This window comes from Aquarana catesbeiana, linkage group LG04 (genome assembly GCF_042186555.1).
Source record: "Aquarana catesbeiana isolate 2022-GZ linkage group LG04, ASM4218655v1, whole genome shotgun sequence".
Classification (NCBI taxonomy): domain Eukaryota; kingdom Metazoa; phylum Chordata; class Amphibia; order Anura; family Ranidae; genus Aquarana; species Aquarana catesbeiana.
Genome location: NC_133327.1, coordinates 421,468,539 through 421,478,231, shown reverse-complemented (window position 1 = coordinate 421,478,231; position 9,693 = coordinate 421,468,539). Strand labels below are relative to the sequence as shown.

Here is a 9,693-nt window from a genome sequence, read left to right as displayed (position 1 = left end):
ATATACTGTAACCAGACAAGCCTGCCTGTCAGTAGGAAGATAACAGGAACGGATCTAGCTGAACACTGTGAGCAGGACGCACTGTACTAAATGTAAATAGTCTAGCTGCCTGACCGTGGTACTAATAAGATCAAATAGAACACCTGTAATTTTCTTCAGGTAGCTTTATATACTGTAACCAGACAAGCCTGCCTGTCAGTAGGAAGATAACAGGAACGGATCTAGCTGAACACTGTGAGCAGGACGCACTGTACTAAATGTAAATAGTCTAGCTGCCTGACCGTGGTACTAATAGGATCAAATAGAACACCTGTAATTTTCTTCAGGTAGCTTTATATACTGTAACCAGACAAGCCTGCCTGTCAGTAGGAAGATAACAGGAACAGATCTAGCTGAACACTGTGAGCAGGACGCACTGTACTAAATGTAAATAGTCTAGCTGCCTGACCGTGGTACTAATAGGATCAAATAGAACACCTGTAATTTTCTTCAGGTAGCTTTATATACTGTAACCAGACAAGCCTGCCTGTCAGTAGGAAGATAACAGGAACGGATCTAGCTGTACACTGTGAGCAGGACGCACTGTACTAAATGTAAATAGTCTAGCTGCCTGACCGTGGTACTAATAGGATCAAATAGAACACCTGTAATTTTCTTCAGGTAGCTTTATATACTGTAACCAGACAAGCCTGCCTGTCAGTAGGAAGATAACAGGAACGGATCTAGCTGAACACTGTGAGCAGGACGCACTGTACTAAATGTAAATAGTCTAGCTGCCTGACCGTGGTACTAATAGGATCAAATAGAACACCTGTAATTTTCTTCAGGTAGCTTTATATACTGTAACCAGACAAGCCTGCCTGTCAGTAGGAATTTAACAGGAACGGATCTAGCTGAACACTGTGAGCAGGACGCACTGCACTAAATGTAAATAGTCTAGAAGATAACAGGAACGGATCTAGCTGAACACTGTGAGCAGGACGCACTGCACTAAATGTAAATAGCAGGAACGGATCTAGCTGAACACTGTGAGCAGGACGCACTGCACTAAATGTAAATAGCAGGAACGGATCTAGCTGAACACTGTGAGCAGGACGCACTGCACTAAATGTAAATAGCAGGAACAGATCTAGCTGAACACTGTGAGCAGGACGCACTGCACTAAATGTAAATAACAGGAACGGATCTAGCTGAACACTGTGAGCAGGACGCACTGCACTAAATGTAAATAGCAGGAACGGATCTAGCTGAACACTGTGAGCAGGACGCACTGCACTAAATGTAAATTGCAGGAACGGATCTAGCTGAACACTGTGAGCAGGACGCACTGCATTAAATGTAAATAGTCTAGATAGAAGATAACAGGAACGGATCTAGCTAAACTGAATACAGTGTATATATATATATGCAACACCTGGGATGCATATATATACACAATACACTGTAAGTGCAGCTAACTGACTGACTGTTCTGCCTAATCTATCTAACTCAAATCAAATGACACTGTCTCTCTCTCTCTCTCTATCTCTATCTCTCAGCACACCGGAACACACACTACACAGGGCCGCCGTGCAGGCGGCCTTATATAGTGTGGGGTGTGTACTAAATCCCCTGAGCCATAATTGGCCAAAGCCACCCTGGCTTTGGCCAATTACAGCTCTCTCTACTGACGGCGCTGTGATTGGCCAAGCATGCGGGTCATAGTGCATGCTTGGCCAATCATCAGCCAGCAATGCACTGCGATGCCGCAGTGAATTATGGGCCGTGACGCGCCACACGAATTTAGCGCGAACGGCCCATAACGTTCGCAATTCGGCGAACGATCGAACAGCCGATGTTCGAGTCGAACATGGGTTCGACTCGAACACGAAGCTCATCCCTAGTCACCAGTATGGTATTTGTATATTAAAATCATATCCCCTCTCAAGCGTCTCTTCTCCAGGGAGAATAAGTTCAGTGCTCACAACCTTTCCTCATAACTAATATCCTCCAGACCTTTTATTAGCTTTGTTGCCCTTCTTTTTACTCGCTCCATTTCCAGTACATTATTCCCGAGGACTGGTGCCCAGAACTGGACAGCATACTCTAGGTGAGGCTGGACCAGAGTCTTGTAGAGCGGGAGAATTATCATTTTATCTCTGGAGTTGATCCCCTTTTTAATGCATGCAATATTCTGTTTGCTTTGTTAGCAGCAGATTGGCATTGCATGGCATTGCTGAGCCTATTATCTACTAGGACCCCCAGGTCATTTTCCACCCTAGATTCCCCCAGAGGTTCTCCCCCCAGTGTATAGATTGCATTCATATTTTTGCCACCCAAATGCATTATTTTACATTTTTCTACATTGAACCTCATTTGCCATGTAGTTGCCAACCCCATTAATTTGCTCAGATATTTTTGCAAGGTGTCCACATCCTGCAGAGAAGTTCTTGCCCTGCTTAGCTTAGTATCGTCCGCAAATACAGAGATTGAACTGTTTACCCCATCCTCCAGGTCGTTTATGAACAAATTAAATAGGATTGGTCCCAGCACAGAACCCTGGGTGACCCCACTACCCACCCCTGACAATTCCGAGTACTCCCCATTTATCACCACCCTCTGAACTCGCCCTTGTAGCCAGTTTTCAATCCATGTACTCACCCTATGGTCCATGCCAACGGACCTTATTTTGTACAATAAATGTTTATGGGGAACTGTGTCAAATGCTTTTGCAAAATCCAGATACACCACATCTACGGGCCTTCCATTAACTAGATGGCAACTCACCTCCTCATAGAAGTTTAATAGATTGGTTTGGCAAGAATGATTCTTCATGAATCCATGCTGATTACTGCTAATGATACCGTTCTCATTACTAAAATCTTGTATATAGTCCCTTATCATCCCCTCCAAGAGTTTACATACTATTGATGTTAGGCTAACTGGTCTGTAATTCCCAGGGATGTATTTTGGGCCCTTTATAAATATTGGTGCTACATTGGCTTTTCTCCAATCAGCTGGTACCATTCCAGTCAGTAGACTATCAGTAAAAATTAGGAACAATGGTCTGGCAATTCATCTGGCGTATGTCTTCCCACCAATGACTCTTATATTGGAGACACTTCTGAAGGTCTGTGAGGAAGCAGTAACCATTATAATCATTCCCTTCTGGCCCAACTAGCCCTCTGTTGAAGCAAATGTTGGTAGCTCCTCTGGTAACACTTCCACAGTCCAAAGACCTCCTCCTCCAGGGTGGCAAATGTCCCCCTAATACAGTATGACACAGCTCAGTCTGACAGCCAGGATAGATGTCCCTTTTTTTCCCCATTTCCTGAAGTTGGGAGGTATGCACAGTACAATCCAGATCCAGTTTTTCTTCCTAGCCACGACTCTTGGTCACCAAAAAAGCCCTAAAATTGCCCTTGCTGAACGGCTGCTTGAATATGTGTGTAATTGTGATGCAAGAAGTCAGTGCCATCCCCAAGCAGGATATAGCATTAAACCTGTAGGAACCTTCGCTAACCTTCGCTAACTAGGAACCTTCGTCTGGCAATAAAGTTGGCAGCGCCTCCACCCAGGACAGGGCCTCAGAGGGAATTCCCTTCCTGGGAAATCAGCCAGTAATCTAACCAAATTATATGAGAGCACAGGAACTACTGCAACCAGCATATAACATTCATCAAAATATATAGATGCATGCAAGTATGGAAATAATACAAGCTTTATATACAAAAATGAATAATAGTACATACATCCAATGTACAAAGAGGTATTATTAGCAAAGAGCCCAACAAGCATCCTGGTGGAACTGTGCACATACACCCAGGTACAGTTGTGCTCAAAGCAGTCTGTATTTCTCCTGAGGTTACCTGTGGGGTTTTCTTTGTATCCTGAACAATTCCTGTGGCAGTTGTGGCTGAATCCTTTCTTGGTCTACCTGACCTTGGCTTGGTATCAAAAGAGCCACAAATTTTCTACTTCTTAATAAGGGATTAAACAGTACAGACTGGCATATTCAAGGCTTTTATATCCTTTTCTATCTTTATAAAGTTCCATTACTTTGTTACGCAGGTCTTTTGACTGTTCTTTTCTACCTCCTCGTGGCTCAGTGTCTAGCCTGCTTAGGGCATCCAAGTGAGAGCTAACAAACTCATTGACTATTTATACAGAGACACTAATTGTGATTTAAAAAGCCACAAATGTGAAAAATTAATCTTTAATTGCCATTTTAACCTGTGTGTGCCACCTTCTGTGTCTGTACCAAGGCCAAACTTTCCAGGGTATGTAATGTTTTTATTAGGGCCATTTGGGTGACTTCTGTTATCATTATGATTTAAAAAGGATCCCAAAAAATATGTGATAATAAATGGCTTCATGTGATCACTATCCTTAAATAAAAGACAGTTTTTTGTCATGATCAGTCATATTTTCAATATCAATGCCACAATTTCTCAATTTCTGCCAGGGTGTGCAAAATTTTGAGCTCAACTGTATATATGTATAATAAGGATATCCCCAGATAAAGGTCAGGGCAGCTGCCTTTGTCTCAGAGACCTAAAGACAAGATCAGCGGTGATGAGGAGATCCTCCAACAGTTGTTCAACCAGCTTGGAATGTAGCTTCTCACTGGCAGAAACTGGTGTGCCACTGAAACTCAGAGTCGCATATCTATTCTGCCTCTAAGTCTCAAGTAGTTTCTAATCTGTCATGCAAGCGGACCTCTAACTGCCAGATTGGGCAATTGGATGCCTAATCTGGCACTAGCCCAGTGTTTCTCAACCTTTTTCCAGTCGGGGCACCCTTAAAAAGTATTTTCAGTCTTGAGGCACCCCAGTCCAAGGCTTAGTTCACGTTACTGTGTGTCGCGGAACATGTGCAAAATCGCACTCGTTCTTGACACACAGACAAATGATCTGCTCTTTAGGGGTGCCATTAATTCTTAATGGTACCTCACACATTGGAAAATGTGGGGTGCTTTTGTTGCAGTGTAATTTAAAAAAAAAAAAAAGGTCGGGGATTTCCTTCCCTAAATTTTTGTGGTTAGGGAAGCCCATTGAAATGAATGGGCTGCACTACACGCAGCACGCAGCAACACAGATGTGAACCAAGGGCTTGTTCACATGTCGGGTTGGAGGGGTGGTAAAAGCACATGGTTAAGCTGTTTTTACCACCCCCAAATTCTTCCCCTTTAGCTGCAGAGACAACAGCTGGGGGTGTACACATGTTGTGGCTGCAGCTGGAGGTATACCCAGGGTGAATGGGGCTGCACTGCAACTAAACTGTAACTGTGTACATTGCACGGTTGTGGTGTAGTGATGCTGCATTAAAACTGGTGGTGAGGAGGCAACATAATGCCTCTTTACCGCCTGTCAAATGCCTCTGAAAAGCAATCTGCGCATAGGTTGCTTTTCAGAGGAGAAGCAGTCCTTGCTGCTATCACAAACAAGACCTACAAAAGCAGTTCTGATGGTACAGGAATGGGGGGGTCATGATTAAAAGTAACATACGCACACACACATATACAGACACATACACGTGCACACACGCATACAGACACATAGATACAGACACTTGTACATACGCACATGCAGACACGTGCGCACACACACACGTACAAACACACATACAGACAGACACATGCACACACACACACACATACAGACACACATACAGACACATGCACACACACACACACACACTTACAGACACATGCGCACACACACATACAGACATACACACACACATACAGACACTCACATGCTCACGCACATACAGACACATGCACACACACATACAGACACACATACCAGACACATGCACACACACATACAGACACATGCACACATACATACCAGACACATGCACACATACATACCAGACACATGCACACATACACACACACATACAGACACATGCACACACACATACAGACACATGCACACATACCAGACACACACACATACAGACACATGCACACACACAGACACATGCACACACACAGACACATGCACACACACACACATACATACACATGCGCACACACACACATGTACAAACACACATACACACACATGTACAAACACACATACAGACACATGTACACACATGCACACACACACACACAGAAACATGTATAAAGCTCTTTTAAAACAAATCTAGCTTCTAGCACAGTACCTTTCCAGTTTCCTCATTCAGCCAGGTACTGCACTGTAGGGGGAAGCAGAGAGCAGAGCACACTCCCCTGCTCTTTACTTTCACTTTGCTGAGGTTGACGGAGCTTCTCACAGTGCGGATGTACAGTTCGGCAGGGGATCGGGAGATCGGGCTCATCTGACAGCCCTTCTCTCCCCTGATCCCGCTGCACACCTGAGAACCTCTGACGGCACACCTGGTTGGGAAAGGCTGCTCTAGCCTATGCTGGTTATTGAGCCCTAAGCTAAAACAAACTATAGAATCCCAGACTAGAAGGGACAGGTTTAACTAAAATAACAGCAGCTGCATATAAACTCTATTAAAATAAACAGGTTCACCTAGTAATATGTTGTAAGGTGCTCACCACACACAGTACCACAGACCTAGCAATCTGGCAATGTGCGTGAAATAATAACAATGATAACAATAAGACAGAGATACTCTGTATATCAAAATGATTCAGATACATACTCAAGAAACTATGGGCAGCTCCAGTTAAACTATTAGAACATAGTAATATTAGTCCCTTCTGGCCTGGAGTTAGCAGCATGAACGGGGCATGTAGCTGAGACTTTCTCTCTCTCTCTCCACTTCCTCCTTTTGGGGTTTCAAATCCAGCCTCACAGAGACAGGAAGGGCTAATACATAAATAACTGTGAATATTAAAAGCACAGGTACTCACAATTACAAACAGTAAAGGGCAGCAGATCACTACATACTAAAAGTGTATGAGAAAGCATTGTTACTAATTGCTTTCATTAGGAAAAATACTGTTTAACACACCACTCCTCATGAATGTAGGGCATAAGTACTCTACAATAGATTTTAACATACATGGAGGGTAAATTATGAAAACTGGAACAGCCAGAATCTGGAGCAGCTATGCATGGCAACCAGTCAGCTTCTATCTTTCATTTCCAAAACTTAACAGAACAGGCTGAAGATAAAAGCTGGATGCCATGCACATCTGTACCATTAAACCATACCTACCTTCACTCAGTGCCCTTTTTTCAGTCAACATAGGAAAGAATTTTGTTGAAAGGTGTCTTTGTCCTATGTTACATAATCCAAAGAGGAAGTATATGAAGCACGGGTTTCTATTTAAAACAGAGAAGTGATCACTGTTGAGAACAGGGAAGTAAAAACTAAATTAAACATATTTTCCTGTGTTGGTTTTGTACTGTTTCACTAGACTTGCCACCAAGCAGCTAAATGTTTAGTCTGATTTATTTGCTATACTGTATTTGCTAAACCTCCAGATACTGCTATGTAATATATAGGACAAAATATACCAGCAAGCCATATGCACCTTCTTTTTTTTCTTAACCCTGATTAACATGTCATTGCTAATGATCTGAAAGTGGCCAACATTGGAAAATCATTTGGAAGGATACCTTAAAGGAATCAAGAAGAGAAACCGGATGTGGGTATGGCCAAAAAAAATAGACATGGTCAAAAAAGTGAGTATCACTTCAAAGTGCTTGGCTTGTAGTCTGACACCTTTCCACACTTGCTGTGCTATGTTTTAGTCAAAATAGGGCTTGGGGGCACCTTGGAGACAAAGTAGCTTAGCTTGCCCCCCACCCCACTAAGCACAGCTCACCTCTGCACATGTATCCACCACTCACCTCTGCACCCCTCTTTTACAGCCCGCCCCCCCCCCCCCCCTACTAAGCATAGCTCACCTCTGCACAACGTATCCACCGCTCACCTCTGCATCCCTCCTTCGCAGCTTGCCCCCCCCCCAGTCCACTAAGTATAGCTCGCCTCTGCACAACTTATCCACCACTCAGCTCTGCACCCCTCCTTCACAGCTCGCCCCCACTAAGCATAGCTCTCCTCTGCACAACCTATCCACCACTCACCTTTGCACCCCTCCTTCACAGCTTGCCCCCCACCCCCAGCCTCTCTAGTCTACTGCTAGCATCTGAAGCCTTCACCCACAGTTATCTCCCCCCCACACACATGCAGACACACACTAAACACAGCTTGCCTCTGCAAGTTGTGTCTGCAAGCCCTTATACACCACTCTCTTCTGCATCTCTTGCTCACAGCTCACCTGTACTGTTCATTCACAGCTTACTTGCACCACCCGCACCACTCTTTAATAGCTCACCTGTACCCCTGAATCCTTTGTCCACATCTCATCCTGAATTCACTTATCCATAGCGCACCTGCATCCAGCTTACCTTCATCCCCTTCTACAGCTCACCTGAACACCTGCACCCCACTTCCTATCTAGTGCAAGACCAGGACCTAGATTCTTTCCTAAGCAGGTACTGTGGTGCTTTTCGGGATTTGCATATGATGTATTTGCATATAAATAAACCACGACTCATTCATTTGCAAATCTGGTGGCTAATTCCTAGGATACAGCCACTATGAAACAACTTTAAAACAGCAAGAATGTCCCAGGGCAGTCAAGGACAGTTATTAATAATGATGAGTCAGATGTACCTGCGTTTAGTTTGGGGGCAGGGAACCCTGTTGAAGTCAATGGAAGGCAAATCCTAGAAATCAGTAATGGTCACTTTCTAGGCTAATAAGCAAGGGATTGTCTCCTGGATGACGTGTACCAAAGTAAAAAAAAAGCCCTGTACACTGCCAGTAAATGACAGTTCCCAGCTGATTCCTTCTGTTTGTCAAACTGCTCCCAGTCTCCATTTCCTGCAGGATACTCTCAGCCTGTTATCACTCTTATAGCATGTCTACAGTCTCTGACCATCTCTTACATTGTATATGCTGTCTCTGACAGTCTTCTGGAGCAATACATATACTAAATATTACTCCCAGTCCCTTGGTGATGTTAGGAGCTGCAGTTGAGGCCTCCTATTCCTCGTACGTTCACCACCACTGATCTATGCATATATTACAAATCAAATTGACTTTTGAATTTATTGCATATTGCATTTTCACTAGAAGTTAAATTCAAGGTTTACTTACTTTTTACTTTTTCTTAGTGTAGCTTGCTTCTTACGCTGCTGAGGCCCGTGAGTTAACATTAACTTATATGTGAACCCTTACCTTGTAAAACAACCAAGTCAGTTTAAAATAGAGATGCAAGGCAAAATGTTTCTGTATATTCTGTCTATCCAAATGTCGTCCGAAATTTTCATTTCGTCATTTCGGATTCGTTTAAATTTGTTACTATTGTAATTCAGAAATTTGCATACATCCGAATTCCCAAATAGCGGAAAATTTGTCCGAATTTCAATTCGTAACGAAGCGAACCGCACATATCTACAGGTTACACATACTGGCCAGCTTTAAGCTATTATTTTTTTAAGCACATTTGACATCATGCATCTCTGTATACAGTTTTCTTAAAGCATAACTCCGTTTTTGTTGAGAAAAAAACACTCCCCCCCTGGGTAATCTATGTACATTGCAAGTGTAGCGCTGATAGATTTTTAATCTACCGCTTCTATGTAAATTTAGTGGGTCATCTTTTCTGTACATAGTTCAAATTTAATCTAAAGCTAAATTAGCTTCTGATCCAACCTTGGTTGTGTTGCGTGCAGT

General features: G+C 43.3%; 1 long non-coding RNA gene across 1 annotated transcript in view; it reads left to right on the top strand.

Annotated features, from left to right (window-relative positions):
• The first annotated feature begins 7,359 nt into the window (after window positions 1-7,359).
• LOC141141537 (uncharacterized) overlaps window positions 7,360-9,693 on the top strand; it is a 93,085-nt gene continuing 90,751 nt past the window's right edge. The window contains exon 1 of the long non-coding RNA XR_012244123.1: window positions 7,360-7,631. This is a non-coding gene — a long non-coding RNA (uncharacterized lncRNA). The remainder of the gene's footprint in view (window positions 7,632-9,693) is intronic.